Source organism: Thermobia domestica, chromosome 18 (assembly GCF_964235325.1).
Source record: "Thermobia domestica chromosome 18, izTheDome1.hap1.1, whole genome shotgun sequence".
Lineage (NCBI taxonomy): Eukaryota > Metazoa > Arthropoda > Insecta > Zygentoma > Lepismatidae > Thermobia > Thermobia domestica.
This window is the reverse complement of record NC_137471.1, coordinates 117357254-117374537: the sequence shown is the minus strand read 5'-3', so window position 1 is coordinate 117374537 and position 17284 is coordinate 117357254. Positions and strand designations below refer to the sequence as shown.

At 37.9% G+C, this 17284-nt stretch overlaps 1 long non-coding RNA gene across 1 annotated transcript in view; it reads left to right on the top strand.

Moving 5' to 3' along the window:
* Positions 1–16703, top strand: part of LOC145675774 (uncharacterized) — an 89102-nt gene extending 72399 nt beyond the window's left edge. The window contains exon 2 of the long non-coding RNA XR_014129211.1: positions 9694–16703. This is a non-coding gene — a long non-coding RNA (uncharacterized LOC145675774). The remainder of the gene's footprint in view (positions 1–9693) is intronic.
* Positions 16704–17284: the final 581 nt, after the last annotated feature.

Below are 17284 nucleotides of genomic sequence, written 5' to 3'. Positions count from 1 at the left end.
ACAGTACAAATCGTCACATTACATCCAAAGGAAATGTAAGCATTCCATATATTTTCAAATAATACAGTTTTCTACGGCCCGATTAAAAATATAATTTCCACTAAGAGAGTTCAAATTATGGCCCATTGTGTGGAACTTTTTGAATGTTGTTTGTACTGAAGGAAAACAATACGGAGGGATTTCTCTATCATTCATTGGTAAGAGGTTTGAGATCGTAGAAATACATACTGAGTGGAGTATTTTATTCTTAACCCTTTTCTTGGCAAGAACACATTCGTTGATTAAAAAAAAAAAAAAAAAAAAAAAATCATCTGATTTTCCTTTCAAATAGGTTTAAAATAAAACATATTTGCACATTTTACGTACATCGTGTATTTAGGCTAGAGTGTGACGTAATGATCCTATAGGATACATTGCTAAGAATAGGAAGTAACAAGAAGTTCGTATATTTGAATCAAGTAATACACTAAGTATATAAAATATATAACTGAACTCACTCTAACTCATAGCTGATTTCACTCATTATAACTGAACTTACACTCATTCTAAGAATATAAAATATATAACTGAATACAGAAAAGGAACATATTAAATAAATGAATTCTTCCTCATAATACCAGGTATCAACATCACGGGACAGGACGTTTGGGCGCCGCCATTTGGGCTCGGACGTTTCGGCGCTGCCGTTTGGGTGCCGGACGTTTGGGCGCGAAGCCGTTTAGGCGCCAGACGTTTGGGCGCGAGGTACATAGTAAAAATCACAATTTACGAAATATAAAGTAAGCTAGGCACTGAAAACTAAGCGCGAATCAAGGTATATACATTTCCTACACTTCTATCTTTATCTCACCTCATTTATCTATCTATTTTCTATCTTATTTATTCATCTAAATTAAATAGTTAATTGCGTTTGTGGCATTTGTTGCCTAACCTCGTCATGGATTTATTTTTTGCTTGTTCACGATTCTTGTACTTCTGATCTAATGTTGATCTAATTTTTGTATTATATAAGAAAGCTAGGAAATGAAGGAGTCAGACGAACTGTTAATAATTTTCTTAATGTTAATTAAAACATATTGATTTAATTTTTGTATTTTTTAAAAAAGTTAATAATTACATACTTATGAATATTAAAATTTGCTTTCTTTCGTATTACGTTTGCCAAACTCTTGTCTTCCTTAAGTCCAATAAAGAACTACCAATAAAAGATTTCCACTCACTCGAGTTGGGAGAAGTGGCGCCGCGTAGCGTAGTCGCTAACGCTCTCGCCTTCTGTGCGAGCGGTCCCAGGTTCGATTCCCGGTAGGGGCACTCGGTCCAAAAACTGTAACACGCTCTTTCAGGCCGGCCACCCTGAATGAGGTTTTCCTCATTCACACCAGGCAAATGCCGGGGTGGTACCTAATTTATAGGTCCAGGCCGCTTCCTTCCTTCCCCAATCCTTTATTCCTTTCCTTTTCCCGGATAGTGTGCCCCCTCAAACGTGACGGGCTAAATGGCCTTACATGCCGAGAGCCCAGAAATCTAAAAATCTTAATCGAGTTGAGGGAAAGCTGTTAATACAGGGTGTCTAAGACATTGAGTTTAGGAACTGTAGTATGCTGTATTTCTGGTATCACTTTTTTTTATTAACATTCCGATAAAAAAATCAAAAACACACTTTTTTCCGTCCCATTGTAAGCATTTAATCTGCACTAAAGAAAGTGGCGAAAGGAAAAAAAGAATGATTTCAAAGTGAAAAATAATAGTTAAGTGTACATGTATTGGTCATTTAGCCACTAGAAATGTGTTTGACATTCACACTTATTGCATAACTACAGTAGAAGTCCTGCTTTAAGTTTTTCAATGGAATAGGCTCACTATGTACGTAATGCAGTCAATCATATCTAGTCTGGTCTACTTACCTTTGGCTTGAAAAGTTATCAAATAAAAAGCATACTTAACTTTGGTTAAAAATTAAATTTACAAAATTTAATTGTTAATTCAGTTTTTAGAATTTTCAAATTTCAGTATTTCTAGTATGTAAAACAAAATCCAGTATAATTCAAGGACTTCCACTACAGTAGACACCTTGTGATATCTTGATTCGAACTTAGTACTCAGCGCCTAACAGAATGACTTTTTAATTTTACTCGCGCCCAAACGTCTGGCGCCCAAATGGCTTCGCGCCCAAACGTCCAGTGTCCAAACGGCGGGGCCCAAACGTCCGCGCCCAAACGGTGGCGCCCAAACGTCACGTACCGCAACATCATGTTTTTTGTCGATCTTCGGAAACAGTCATTTTTTTCTCATGGAAATGAGAAAAACAGTTTCTTTTCTTCGTGAAACATAACTTCACATCACACTTCCAGCAAATCACGGAAGTTTGTCCTCTGGTGCAGTACCTACTCCACCCTTTATCATCACTGTGTCACGGTAGGTGGCCTACACCATCTAGCCTTACATCGTCATCCGGTCTGGGTTTGATAGGCTTCTTGATCGTTTTTTCGGGGCACAAGGAGAACCTTCTGTTGGACTACCTCTTTTTCTGTTTTTCAGCAATAGCCCAGTCGCTACTTTGACTCGGAACTCCTTCAGTGAAAGAAGTTTTGGTTTCTCTACTTCATTTGATAACAATACTTCCCGACGATACACAAGCCAAGCATTATCTATACAAATATTCAGTAGCTGGGAAAGTAGTATGGCCATGTACCATCGATGAGTTTTGAAAGAAGCCCTATATAATGCTGCTAACATATCCGCCAGATCGACGCCTCCCATATGAGTATTGTAATGCTTTACTATTTGTGGACATGCAACATCGATCTTATCCCCATCTCATTTGCTGTAACGTTTTGATGTAGACACAGGATGTGAATCCACGTACGAACTACCCAAAAGTACTGATCTTTTATCATACCACTTAACACACACCACCTTATTTTCATTGTCTACCATTTGGCAGAAGTTTCCCCTACCTTCGCGTGCTAATTCTTTATCGGTTTTCATCTGACAACCACTCAATCTGTTTGAACGCATTGTTCCAAGACTCAAAATTCTTAGTTCATTTCACAGGTAATGCCTAAGTTGGAAGGAAGAGAAAAAGTTATCGAAGTACAGATATATTAGAGGAAGCTGTTGAATCGACTTTGCCAAGGTAATAACCATATTCCCTGATAAACCGAACGAGTGATCAATATCCATATTCTGAAAAGTTGACTCGCCAGCATATAAAATAAAGTCGTAAACAATACCGGACACACCTGCCCTTACAAACATTTTAAATCCCCATTTTGTCGGCTTTCCTTTCATATATTGTCGTCTGGAACCAGCCCTAGTACCCTTATAGGGTATCATCATTTCGTCAATTGAACATTTATTTTCACATTCTATGGCAAGACAATTTTTTCTTAAAGCATCAAGAACAGGCCTAATTTTATAATATTTATCAGTTAGTACAGCTTTGTCATTATTTACAAAATGCAAAAATCTAAGCAATACCTGATACCTTTTCAATGGCACAACACTTGCAATATGTTCAATTCTGAGTTCTTGATTCCAGTAATCTGTGTATGCAGGAAAACGTATGATTCCCAATAGCACCTCTATCGACAAAAAATCACACATTTCATTGTAATTTGTATTAACACTTTTCCCTGTCTTTTACGTCAAATACAAGTTTGTTTCTTCTACAATCAAATTGATTGCATCATCTGACAAAAACTTCCTGAAATATCCTATTGGGGAATCCACACTATCGGGAATGTTGAAAGAGGAATCGTCAGGGTCAACAGTATAATGAAATGTATCATCTTCCCACCTGGAAAAAAATAAGAAATAAAACATCATTGCTTCAGCTGTAACGTACGTTTAGTAAATCAGAAATGAACATGTATATACGTTCCAAACAGTTGAGAGGAACCGTTTACGGTATAGTTAATTTTTTCGGAAGACTAAGATGGCAATTTGAAGTACATTATTATGACTGAAAGTTTCCATGCTCAGTGTTTCTTTCACGTGGTGAGCCAGAAATGTGCTAATACCATCCGAAAGTCGGAAAATATCCCCTGCGCATTCTCGAAGGATATAAGAATTAAAAAACCTATTTCTCTGCATGGCAAAAAGTAACAAAGCGAATTTGATCTGAGTATATTCCAAATGAAAAGCTTTGAAAAATTGATAAGAATCACATTATTATTATTATTATTATTATTATTAAACGATAATCTCCATTCTCTATGGGTCAACTTCCAAGGTTGCCCGGCTGCTTGTTCACAACCTAACGTAACGTACTTTGAACTTGTATGCTTGTCTAAATTTCCGTCAATTTCACCGTTTTCGAAAAAAAAAAAAAAAAAACTGGGCTAAAGAAGGCGGTCGGGCAACTTCGGAAGTAAACCCTTCTCTATAAATAGATTTTATCTAGTTGAGTGAATTAAAAAATTAGTGAATTTTTGTTTTCCAATGTTATGGTTCTAAAATCTCCCTCTTCGGATTTTTTTTTTTAATATTATACAGTTTACACTACATTTAACATCGTCACAAACCCTATAACAGGGAATTAGGAAACAACAAACCTAAAGGTTGGAGATTGGTAACGTTCTAGTTGGTCCTGGTATGTTACTACAGGTTCTGCATTTCCAATAGGTTCTGCTTCCGATTCAGGAATTAGGATATCTTCACCAATAACTTGGAATGACCTTGTTGTTCCTACAGTACCAGTTTCTTCAAATACTGGTGTTTCATTTCTGATGGGCAATTCGTCATCCGAGTCTTCATTTTCCTCAATATCCGAATCCGCCTCTGGTAAAGGTACAATACTTTCGTATACCTTGGAAATTTCTTCCATAGAAAGAAATTTCTGAAGCGAAAAGAAAAAAAATATATATTACATTCCAGTTCGTAAAGGAAGATCTAATAGAAATCAAATACTCATTTTTTCCTTTCAGAAATACATTTTATTATGCAATACAGAACTTTCTAAACAACGGAAAAGTGGACAATTGTTGTTCACGCAACAATTGTTGGTCTATCGGCAAGACCGGCTTGCAAAAGTAACTGAAAAGCTTAGACATTCGGTAACATTAGTACGGCAAGCTGGCCATGCAAATGGAGAGAGTCCTTGATTCCACCTCAAGGCTTGTTACCTCAACTTTGCGATGTGTATTTTAAGATAACTCGCATTTTCAACGCGAATTCCAAGAGCAAGAACGAAAATACAAATAAAAACAACAATCTACATTTTTATTTGTGCCTTCACAAGACATGTAAATAAGTGATAACTAAAGGATCAACGATAATTACGACAGAAAATAATAATACTAACCTGTGGACCACATCGTTTCTTCTTATTGTCGTCCATCTTGGCACTACTTCGAAATACACATGCTGTTGGCAGTACACCAATCAACGTAGCGATGGCAGGACAGGCTTGACGAACACATAAGAGGTTGCTCTCTAAACATAACCACTAATAGCGTTGCCAAATGCAAACATATAATACAAAAAAATCACAAACATTATGTATCCCACGGAATACAATGCAAAGAAAAGGGTTAATTTCATTGAAATCGTAAGTTGGAATATTCTAGACATGATTTTTATATATAGACTACAAAACTGTTTTCTAATACACGAACCAAATAACTTTGCGCCATTGTTCGTACTATTTCTAAAGAATGGCCGCAACAAACGAACACGTATTTTACTATTTGAAAAAGTTCCTGGTTTATCTGCTCTTAAGAGTTTCTACCGGAGAAAACTTTTCAATTCTCGGACTTTTCCGTCAATAGATGGCTTTTGAATATTGATTTTTCACCTGTCTTGTCATCTGTTTCTAACCCCTCTCCCTCCCTCACTTTACAACAGCATGTGTGTCTACAAAAGAAGCGTGACCATGGATGAGGTTGTTCTTGTTTATAAATTTCTTGGATTAATCACATTCAACTAATTTATTTCTTCGTCACGGGATGGTTTAGAATTTTTACTTTTTTTTGACGATCTGCTTTGCAAGGAAATAAAATCAAGATAACCAAAACTATTTATTGCCATTCTTTCATACTTTCAGCAAGGGGATTGTGTTGTTTCGTGCGGGCATTTCTTTGATGTTCTTTTCACTGGTTTGGAGATACGTTATAGAATGCTGAAGACTCAGCAGGGGCGTTTCGAAGGCTCAGAAGGTGTAATGTATCAATGCGACAAATTAACAAATATAGAACGCAATATCACATACTTTTATCTTGTAATAGGAAGATCCCAGGTCGATCCTCAGTTCAGGCTTTCTGAACTATTCTCCCTTTGCCTACAGTTACATCAATACTAGTCTTGTATCTTGTTCCTACACAAATATACTATTTTAGATTTGAGAATACGTTTTAATTTATTATTATTATTATTATACACATATATACAAAATGCAACACACTTTTAATAACGCCAGTGCACTTTTTACAATGACGTTATGCATTTCAATTCTTGACGTAAAAGAAAAGCAGGTAAATAATGTCCAGTGCTTGAGAAAGCACGTTATTCCCGTTTAGCACGTGCTGTGCGCGCGTTCCTTGGTCCTGGATTCGATTCCAACAAGGATACTTAAATATTTGAGTGTTGATCCAGCATGTTGAGAACTATTACGAAGCTACTTTAAATAAGACGAAGTGGAATCTAGTCTAGAATGCTGGCATTAAGGCTGTACTTCACTCGGTTGAAATAAAAAACTTACGCACAACTTCGTATGCCATGTGTTGGGTAAAAATGGCAGTAAAAATTAAATATTACTATTGTATTCTAAACTTGGATTTAAACGGCATCGGAAGTGTCACTTTTCATCTGAGCGACTTCAAAAACTATGGATTCGACACTAATATTAGTCATTTTCGATAATTTTTATATAGCTCAACGCTCCCTCACCCAAGTTGCGGGACACGGCATTTGAAGTATAAGTATTCATCTCAGCAATCATTTATATATATATACATTGCTGTTTATATGTGAAATAGGAAAACGTTAAACATAGATCCACAACACTATCCCTTGCCTCATAAGTGTCTGGTCTGGTCTGGCGGTTTGTCTGAAGTGCAAACAAGTATATTTCAGAAATTTGTATGTTTCCAAAAACGAGAGTGGAATATCTCCTCCCATACATTCCTTGTCCTTTTTCTTTCAACAGAGGTCCTCACCGAACCGTCCCAAACTGCTAGAGTGGACTTCTAGTTTTTTTTCCCTTTGCCGAAAACAAAGGGTATGAAGGAAAAATCCATGTGGTGACTACCTCTTGAACCGAACACTGCGTCCACTTAGAAAGAAAAGGTATTGATATATTAAATTCCATGCATAATAGTATTGTAAATGACGCATTTTACGTTTAATATATGTATTACGATAGTTTGAAACAACTCATGAATAAAGAAGATAATGATTTACAGAAATTATTGTAAAACTTTCTCTAACCTAATCCTTAGTTAAAGGATAACATGCAGCAAGACATTACCAGTTCTTCTTTTAAGTTTTATCCTGTTTTGTAATTTCATATTATACTTGGAGAATAACAACACTCGAGTCTGACAACGATATTGAACGTAATGAGCTGACAGCAAATGACCTGTGGTTAACTTTTAAACTGTTTAAGAATGATACAATATCAACTTCATTATCCTCACTGTTGAGAATTTCAATAAGCGTAGTTTAAAATTCACCGTAAGCAACCAACAAATTATGAACATTTTCACCACAAAACATAGTTAACGATTTGAACAACAGTTAAGTTTTGTTGACGTCTACATCTTCATGAAGTGAAAAAGTTTCTGGATCAAATAACTCTCAGAGCTTTTCGTACTCTCCACACAGAATTGTCGTCACTTGCTTACGTGTAATTTTTCAGCTTCATCAATACTTTCGACATGCAGTTTTCAAGTTCAACTTGAGCCTGGTGGAAAGCACTACCCTTTCTAATTAATTCTGCAGTAGCATACCCAAATTTTCGTGCATGAGCTGACTCTAATATATTTTACACGTTATTGTTTTCCCAACAAAAAGTTGAGCATAAGGGTTCCGGCTGGCCTAAGTGACGCACAAAGAGGCGTTGAAGATTCCAGAAAATGACATCACACCATGCAAGCTTACGGATTTTATGGAGAATTTAGCGTCGTGCATTTCGGTAAAATGAAACGATTTTTAAGTTAAATAATATTGGAAATGCGCTTTTTAGTTATTATTAGCAATGATTAGCAACAGTTTCTCTTTTTCGCTTTTATTCGCATTTATCGCAAGTAATGCCGAATTTCGCAAAAATTCGCGATAATATAAACGTGATTTCTAGCTCTGAAACGAAAAGTTTGAAGTTCCTTTAAACATGTACGTGTTTTCTTTAAGTTTCGCACATATCGCATTTTTAAGAAGTTTCGTTCCTATCTATAGCATATAAAAAATCATGACAATCTTCCACTTTGTTAGTTAACAGGAAAGAATGAGCAAATGCATGTTTTTGCGAACAGATTTCCTGTGGGTAGGAAGACTCTTAATCCTTAATATAGCAAGCCTAAGTTTTCAACGTTGTATACCAAGCTGGGGTCTTCTGAGGACCCCATGATTTTTTTTGTCAATATAATGGTGTAGAAGGTTACTGAATTGCGTTCTTTGGATGCCTTAAAATATATTTAAGTAATCATTCCTGGCATGAAATAATACACAGTGGGCCGAAAGTCAGGTGACAGTCCTGTCATAGAAAAGTCTGTTCGGCTAGAGGTCTACATTGGCCATAGATGATGAGTGGGGAATGTGAACCTACAAAACACACATGACCAGCACGATCGCTACTTTGAATATGAATTTAATGTTCTTAGATTGGAAGGTAGGCATGCGGCACATGTTTAAAGTTGTTTTTTTTTTTTTTTTAAATTAGGGATTCATTTTGTCATACCACGCAGACATGTTATATCAACGATAGGAGTCAACGGGGACATCAGATTTGTCCATTTTCGTCCCAACTTTGCCACGAACTAATTCATCGGAATCTCCATCAAAATAGTCGCTGCCAATGTCAGTTTCTTCTGAATTCACTTAAAAAATTATCTTCCGATTCTGACATATCTCGTTCTGGAATAAAGTCTTCATCAAATACATTCAAGATATCTTCCGGATCACAGAGATTCATTCATCTAGCATCCGAACAGCGTCATCATCTGAGATTTGCATGGGAGCAGTTTTGGAAAACTTACAGCGTTCACATTCTGAGAAAAAGCATCAAAATATGTAACGTAGTATACCAGGTGGGGTCGTGCCCGGGTGCCCAAGGTGTGTTTATTTTAAAAAAAAAAATTTGACGAATATATCACAACTCTAATTAGGTAATATATATCTTAAACAGATGCAGGACATATAAAATCAAGAATAAATTAGTTCTTACTAAGAATTCACTCTCTCGGAACCTTAGGTAACCCCGCTTGGTATGTTAAGGGTTAACCTTGAATCGCTCTTTTGGCTTCTTTGGGGTAGAAGGGGGCGGGAGCTGTAAATGTAAGAAAATAGCGTCGAGGCATTGCAATTACTGTAAGTTATATTTTTAAGATTCCTCGTTCTAAACTTCTTTATATATTTATTGAGGTTATTACGTATTGCCCTGATTATTTAAGAGTATCAATCAATTACATGAAACTGGTATTTAAAGTGTAGTTAATGTATGCGTGGTACAAATACTGATTGAATTTTCTTTCGCAGATCTTGAAGAGAGAATGAACGCTGCAAACTGAAGGACCAATAGGACATCAGTAACGTGCCAAATGAGGCGACAAACATGGGAAACGATAGACGCCTTGGTTTCTATGAAAGGAGGATGCATCACCGCCTTATATTCACAGAAGGCTATCCAGTCCCCAAGCAGTCCAACTATCCAACGATATTCAGATAGTTTGAACAATTGAAGAATGGTGATAAGTCAGCGCTCGAAGGAACGAATCCTGGATGACAACGCAGTGTAGGAAATGCTGGTGAATAACAGTAACGTAACAATAGACAAGATATCAAAAACTAGAATATTTTATACAATTAGTCCACAATATTCCATGAGGATTTGGAGCAAAATAAAAATAATAAATAGATCATTGGATACCCTAGACACAGAAGTTAACAGGACTAACGAAACGCTCTATATCGCAGGGATACGTAACTGTATAATGGATATTTTTTTAGGATCATCATTGACGATGCCATAACTTTAGCAGAGCACACTAGAGTTCAAGAGCCAGCCGAAGCAGTGGAAATATGATGGCAGTTCCCAACTCAGAGACTCTGTATCACATCTTTTAAGCCCTTCCCTGTGTAATTTTCTGACTGAAGCTTTCTGTTCAGTGTGTTCGGCGTAATATGCTCCTGATCGTTGTGGCTTATTTTGAGTTGGCCGTAGTGTAGTGCCTGTGTTGAACGAATTAATACGTATTGTTTCATATCACCACTATCATTATTTGTGAAGTGTATGCAACGTTTTCCTACATGAAGTTCTACCAAAAGAAGAATAAAATGTTTTATTAACTGTGTCCTATTGAAAGTGTGAATGCGTCTATTTTTATTCTGTTTCTGCCGCTATTCGTTCCTGTAGCAGTGAGAAACCTTGTGTGTCGGTATATATATTTTAGAATAGTGATAAGTAAGAAACGTGTAGTTGACGATGGTGACAATATTTAACAGCTGCTTAGTTTCAGTGACAATGATTCGGAGGTTCCTGTATCTGATATTTCGGATCCCCCTGATTCTCTTGGAGACAATGTTTGTGAAATGGAAGATATTGCTGGTATCTAGTGGACAAGACTACATAAGCGCGTGTTTCCAGAAGTGTTTCGTATCAATAGTGGTTTGCAAGTGCTTGTGGATGATAAGTATAATGCTCTTGACCTTTTGAAGTTATATTTCTGAGATGATATTGTGCAGTTGATTGTGTTTGAAACTAATAGATTTGCAAGTCAAACGATGTTGCAATAAACAGGCCTGTTGAAGAAAAATCTACTTTTTGCGTGCACAGATGAAGTGTGGTTGTTCTTGTCAGTTCTAATTTTTCAGAAACTTCTGTGGAATGCCGAACTCCCTATGTATTACATTAAAAAGATATTGGAGACACCAGGTTTTGGACATTTTATGCTTTCAACAGTCTTGTCTTGCTCAATAAATGCTACATTTTGTTGAAAATTCAAAATCATGCACCGATTCCAATCGAAAACTGGAAAGTAAAACCTGTACTAGACGCTATTGTACCTAGATTCGAATGTGTGTGTATATAACAAAAAGAGAACTGTCTATTGATGAAAGTTTGATGTGTGAAAGGACGATTGTCGCGGTTTGAATACATTCCCATATAAAGAAGTAGATTTGGAATTAAGACTTATGTACTCTGTGAGGGTACATCGGGTTACATTTGGAACATGATTGTGTACACAGACAAGGATACCCAGTTAGAAGGCAGCAATGGTTACCATGCTACTCGTGTCGTTCTCACTATCTCCAGAGCTTCTTTCTTTCGGGCATTGTACACTGACAATTATTATACAACGCCAGAATTAGCTCTAGCTTTGAAATATAATCAAACGGACTGTATAGGAACTGTCCAGAAGGGAAGAAAAGAAGTTCTATCTGAAGTAAATAAAGCTAAGTTGAACGGGGAGAAGGAAGTTGTGAACGAATGTAAAAGGCAAATGATGATCATGAGATCTGGAAGACGAGGGAAGTTCGTATGCTCAGTACTGCCCATGAAGACAGCGAAATATTTGTGAGAAGGAGAGGCAGAAGAAATCTGTTCTTGGCTATAGTAGATGATTATAATCGTTATCGTAAAAACGAACTAAGCAACATAGAAATGATGATAATGTGATGATCATGATTATGATGATGACCATATATTAACAATAAAAGTAAATGCTATACTAAATCGTCCTTAAAGGCAGAGCAAGCAATATATACACAAAACTGATGATGTAAGCCAAGCCAGAAGTTCTAAAAAGTAACACACCACGGAAAGGATTTCACTCAAGAAAATACACTGCAAGTGCAAAATTGACCGTGGACGTAATAATACGCCGAACACAGGGAGAGAGTTAACGGTAAGGAAATGGAGGTTTTGTCTCGGTGAGAGAATATCGCTTGCTAAATGGTTTCCTAGCAACAGTAGGCTAAATAAAGGTACAGATTGTATGATGGACACACTCCTTCGACGCAGAGTACAGCTAGGCGAAAAAGCAAGTGAGAAAATGGAAGTGGTTTTGCATGACAACGTACAGCCCCACATGCAAGTTGAGATATCAAGATTTTCAATACCATGTGTTAAGTATTATCCGTATTCCGCGGATCTTGCTCCAGCAGACTATGATCTCTAGCAAAATGGGGTTTCTTCATGGACGTAAATTTTGGTCCCCTAACAGAACTTCACGGTGCAGTTTGCAAGCGTGTGACAGTAGCAAAAGACTGGTTCTCCACGGGCCATCAATTAGTTACCTGAACATTGACAACAGTGTCTGAGGTCAGGAAGAGGAACATCAACCCTGAAACAGCCCCTCAAATTTCTTTCCAATCAAAATGTCTTCTCTTACACTGAACAAAGATTTACGTACATCAGGATTTCTCTGTGGACCAATTGAAATACACGCTAGAATAAAACTACTCAAAAAATATCTGATAGAAGAAGGCTGAACCAATAATAATAATGCAATTCGGAACCCTTATTCATCGGATAATGACAAAACAACCACAGTATCAAGACTTCGCAAACAGACACAACAAAGTATGGCATCAAAGTTCGACAGTTCTATGAACCTTAACAGATGAATCATGAATCACCAGAAGTTTACGCAACGAGTACTACAATACGGGAACTTTAAACATCAAGACCCCAAAGTTTTAAACGCTAAGTGCACATTTTATAAATCGAATGAAGGGATCCGCATCAGCTTTTTAAACCATAGTTGACAAGAATAGATTTCTTCACATATTGATACCGACAGACGTAAATTCCCATAAGTTGGCATTCAAATGAAGAACAGCACAATCAGGACAAGAGTCTATCAGAAGTCTCTTTCTAATTGTATGGGCAAAGGAATGGACGCCATTACTCTACTTAAGAAATTAGAAATAAATTCATTTCTTTACAATGAGGTCAGACAGAATCAATACCACATGAAAGCATACCTTCTCACAATTTACATCAGATCAAATGTTGATTGTCGGATATTTAATAGGAACGTCAGCAGCTAGACTGTTTCCGCCAAGATGAGGCCAATGTGCGACACATGTAGTGGATTGAAAATTCAAACTAAAACTTGTAAACAATGGGAGTGAAACTAAAAATACATAAAAAAAAATTAAGAACACAAAACTTAAACGTTAAGATCCTAAAATATAAGAGAACTAGTAATTATGTCAAGAAAGCAGGAAATTTTAAAGTGAGCATTAGTGCGCGTTAACTATTCCAATCTCATTATAGAAGTGAGAATATGGTCAGTAAAAACCGTATTATCTTCTAAAACTTGATCACATTGTTATATCCTTACGAATTCTCTACTCTGATATTTTAGACATTCTACAACAATGTGCGAAATACTTACTGGGGCGGTAATTCTCACAATAAGGACGGTTAACGCCACGCACTACATAACAATGAGTGAGATAAGTGTCCGATACGTAAGCCTGTAAGGATCACTTCATCTCGACGATTAGAACATTATGACGCCTTCCCAAAATGGGATTTACAGTGAAGCTTATTTTGGTACTGATTATAAGATCCTTCATGAGAGGAGTGTGTGTCAGTGCTGGTGCTTTTCAATGACTAAATTTATAAGATTTTACTCTGTTTTGTTACAGTCATCCTGGACGTTGTGGATTCGACGACTTCCTACTACACCTACGAAGTTATTAAGACATGAGCTTATACATAAGAACTGAGTCAAACGGGAAGCAGTACCATCAGTTTTTCTCGCCAATTTTACTGAGTGAAAAAGTTAATAAAACAAATATAACTTTTGAGAATAAAGTATTCACCATAACAAGAAAAATTAAACACTTGAGTACCCACGGTGATCTTTACAACGATTTTACGGCTGTTTCGGCTACAGCTCATCTTTCTCTGCCAGGGACGTCAATTAGTTCTCGTAATCAACTCCCCATGCAGGGTCCAGCGCTATTTCCAGTACTCGCCAAAGCTAATATTAATTACACAAATTTAGCACCATCGCTTTCGCACCGCCAAACTCTGCTTACGGGCCCACAGCTCTCGAAGATACTTCAAAGCCACAACAGATGATAATGCAGAACAAAGATCCGTCCGCAAAGAAGCAACTGCCGGGGAACATCTACAGAAACCAGTACCCACTGATCCAGGCTACGAACCAAAGTATGTTTACGTCTATGAGTGACCAACGCACGACAAACTGAATATTTCATACATTTTATAACCAAGAGACATGCTCACTACGATAAGCTCGTAGCTTATGGCGAACAAACACGTCAACAATGTGCTACCGATGTAAATCGTAAGGATTTGTCTTTGAAAGTTGTCTGCAGAAACTTTCCGTAGACTCTCCAGTTAAAGAATTCTGGATGATTTGAAGTACCTGAAATTTCAAGTGCGAGACGTCAAAGAAATGAATGGATAAAATGACATCACACTCTCGCTATTCCTGATCATTCTAGATAAAACACCGAGAACCAGAGATTTATGACCTGCAATACGTCTTAAGCTACAGCGTATAACTGTACAAGCCTCATGAATACTTGTTGCGTTATCGCTGTCAACAGTTGGGCACAGCCAAGAATCTTGCAATGCTTATCCTCGATATTTGAAATGGCCTGAAAAATATTGCCCGAAAAGCAAGCGCAAGTAACCTGCTTACTGTTCCAACTGCCAAGGTGACCACCCTGCGAACTTACGAGGCTGCGTGGTCTTTCAAGCGAAAAGCAAGAAGGTTTTAAAACAATAAAGACACCACCCACTTCTGGCCACCAGTACCAACGATGCCACATAAAGAGCCCATCTAATACATATGCCCAGTCACTCCACGAACAGCAGGCTTGCGAAAACAAGGACGAGCCTAACCCAGACATCTCTGCGATAAAAGAATTTATTGAAATATTTAAAAGCTTGGATCTGGCAGGTATCGTTTAAAAGGATGAGAAAACGGCTTCAGAGGTTCGAAACCGTCATTGAGGCCTTTATCAAATTCCAAATTTTCGTCGGTCAGCCGAAACTTTCGATGATGGCAGCGATGAAAACAAATCATCACCGTGATATACATTTACTGTGTTGGAACGTCAATGGAATCCTCACACAGCGTCCTGATTTTTTATAATTACTTCAGGAAAGAAGTGGACAGCGTCATTTCAAGAAACCAAAATAAAATCTCTCACACAGTTTAAACTGAGAAACTGATATACGAGAGTAGGAAATGAAGGACTCGTATCTTCATTACACGCTATCTACTAAACATTGTCTTGCACCTATCACCTCTACAGTCCATTGAAGCATAAGAATTGCCCTTCAAGCACCACTCTACCATCAACATTATCTCCGCTTACTAACGAATGCACAGTTACAACCGGACGATCTGCGACTCGGGAATCTGAACACGAAAATCGTAATAGCCGGCGACCTAAATGCAAAACATCCTTTGGAACGGTCGTCGGGATAACTGAGTTGGGAGACATCTTGGAAGTTGCACTACCACGACTTCACACCTACAGCACCATTTGAACCAACGCACTTCCAGCCCAGACGTTTTGGATATAACCTTCCCATTATTATCCACCTGATATAGTGAATACATGCAGATCAATGCACCGTTGAAGTACCCATTGCGGCTCTAGATACACCGTTCGCAATCTTGGAGCCAGGATCATCAGTGCTGATCATCTTCTACCCACGAAGAGGGAAGGGCCCCTGCCGCTACTGTAAAAATGAAAAATGTCGCTCCCATTTCCTGTTACAGCGATATAAATCCGCAAGTTTTAGCGACATACACCGCACGTTGAAAACCATTTACTATCATCTCACTAGTAAAGTACGAAAGCGTTTCCGATGCATACGTCTAATTCAGTGGAATGCCATACTAGCCAGCCTTAAAGAACTCAGCTAAGAATTTTAAGCAATGGGAAAAATTCTTAGAAGTTATAGATCCAATCGACATACACCGCTCCATGGCCCCCAGGGATTATTGTACCTGAAGCGGGTAAAGTTGCAGTGTTTGCCGAGATGGTGCAGGATCAATTCAGTTTCAACAATGATGCATAAGTTATTTGTTTTCTTCGAAATTTACCACCACATTCTGAGAAGTTCATGGGATAGTTATACAACTACATCCACGCAGAGCTTTAACTCTTGCCGTCATTCCGACCATGGTTTTGAAATACGGCTCTCCGAAACTACTGGTAACGTTCTGTAATATCTAGAACGCAGTGATCAGGCTCGGCCACTTTCCAGTTACCTGGAAGGATGCTCAGATCATTATGCTACCTAACTAGGAAAGGACAGCTACGTCCTACATCATTATTCCATAAGACACTTGTGTTATCCTTGCGTGGTCTTGGAGCGTATATTTCAACGTCACTCAACAGATCTTACTGATCATGGTATTATAGCGGAACACCAATTTGCTTTCTGCAGACTCGTGTGCGGTATCCCAACTTATCAGATTGGTCGAGAAGATAACCTGCAGCTTCAACACTAAAGGTAACACTAGGCTTCCACTTGGAAGTAGCCTAAGTGTCTGATTGTGTGTGGCATGACTTGATCTACGAAATATATCAACAAGTTTCCATGGATCCTCCAACATTATCCAGTCTTACCTGCAGAATTGAACATTCAGGTGGAAAATCAACCGGAAAGTGTTAATGATACACTCCATTATGACTGGCATTTCCGTGTTTCTTCCTATCTACCGTCTTCTACTCCACTTGTACAACAGAACTACCTACTACATCAAACACTACCCTCGCCATATTTGCGGATGTTTCAGCTGTATTTAATTAAGATGACAATATTCCTTACGCTCATTATCCTGCAGCGACATCTCCACAGCACAGATGATGACCAAACGGCGCAATGCTATCAACGCACAGAAGACGGTCCTTCTGCATTACGTAGGCAATTCACGGACGAAAGCGTTTCACATCAACCGTAATCAGGAGTTCAGTATCTGTGATTTCACTTTGACCGCAAACTTCTCTTCAGAGAACAGGTACAACGGAAGGCCGCCAAAACCAAGACACGAATTCAGCAAATCCATGGCATTCTGCGTTCACGATTGTTCACCCACGCTAATAGGATTAGGACACAATA